We start from the raw sequence: 1,714 nt of genomic DNA, 5'->3' as shown, positions 1-1,714 counted from the left end.
CAAAAATAAAAAATAAAAATTGCACCTTTGTCCTCATGAACCACAGGTAGGTTTCTGCAACATGAATATGTTTTCTCTTCTTTAAAGCCATTCAGAAACTCTTAAGATGGCTCTGGCAGGTCCTATCAGCTGCCACTACTTATCATTCATTTCCTATCTTTCTGCATCTATTTAACTTTCTCTCCCTTTCTCTGAATTTCAGTGTTCCAGGATCGTCCTCATCTCATCTTCTGTATCTTTGCTCCCAAGAGTCTGCACAGTCTTTCTGCTAAGTCTACCATCTTGCCCTAATTGCTGTTGGAGTTGATTTTCTTTTCCATTATCTTGTTTATCCATTATTTTATGGAAGTCCAACCAGTGGTCTGATTTACATACACTTTTTAGAGAGCAGAATCTTCATGAATAAAGGAGTCTTTTAAATTTCCCTTTTAACTGAAGTTGCCAAGCCCTCCAGGTCCATAGTGAGGAGAAGTCAAGGTGAGAGCTGGCTGATGCTGATTGTCTCACTCAGTTCCCATATTTTTGGTAAATAATTATTTGTCCTTGTTTATTCCTCAAAGCCTTCCTGAGGTTCTATAAAGTTCCTTAATACCCCTCCTTAGACAATTGGTGGCAGAAATCCCCCTGTTACCTTGCATTTTTGAATTTGCAAATACATCTATCCTTTTTCTCAACCAAAAAAGCCTATCTTGGAATCTTCTTAGTCTCACATCTGTGGCAAGTAGAACTCAGATTTTGTCTTGCATTTAAGCTAGCAAATTCATTCAGCGATTTTCCCATAGAATTCTTCATTATTTCATGTTGAGGCTTGAATTTTCCCTTCATTTATTTCAATTTGACAAGTGCTGAATATGTGGTTCTCTAACTTCAAGTCTTTGTACATTACATTATAATACTGGACTTTTTTTCTGGAGATGAACTTTGAAATCTTCTGTTCAGTTCTTTCACTTCATCATTTCTTCTAGTTGATTTAGCTTCTTTGTATTCAAGAGCATGTTTCAGAGTATCTTCTGACATCCATTTTACTATTTTCTTTCTTTCCTATCTTTTAAATTACCTTCAGTTTTCTTCAAGTATGATTTTCTGGATGTCACTGCAGAACTCATCATTAGTGTTCAATGTGTCAAATCTGCTCTTCAGATAGTCTCTAAATTCAGATAGGTTTTACTCAAGGTCATATTTTGTCTCTTCTGGACTTGTTTTAATTTTCTGCAGCTTCACCTTGAACTTGCATAGGAGCAGTTGATGGTCTGTTCCAAAGTTGGCCCCTGGTATTGTTTTGGCTGATGTTAATTATCTTCTCCATAGTCTCTTCCCACAACATGGTCAGTTTGACTTCTGCGTATTTTATCTGGTGAGGTCCACGTGTATCTTCTAAGCTGCTGGAAAAATGAATTTGCAATGAATAAGTCATTGGTCTTCTAAATTCTATCATGTGATTTCCAAAATCACTTTTATTATCATAGCCATATTATCCAAGTACTCTTCCCTCTTTGCTTCCAATGTTTTCATTCCAATCACCAGCAACTCTCAGTGCATCTTGATTGCATGTTTGACTAATTTCAGACTGCAGAAGTTAGTAGAATTCTTTAGTTTCTTCATCACTGGCTTTTGTAATTGGTGTTTAAATTTGAATAATACTCATGATACTTGGTCTTCCTTATAGGCATATAAATATTACATATATTAGTACTGAGATATTAATAACTGATTA

The sequence above is a fragment of the Chrysochloris asiatica genome, unplaced genomic scaffold, assembly GCF_000296735.1.
Source record: "Chrysochloris asiatica unplaced genomic scaffold, ChrAsi1.0 scaffold00036, whole genome shotgun sequence".
NCBI classification, from domain to species: Eukaryota; Metazoa; Chordata; class Mammalia; order Afrosoricida; family Chrysochloridae; genus Chrysochloris; species Chrysochloris asiatica.
Note: the sequence above shows the minus strand (reverse complement) of the source record.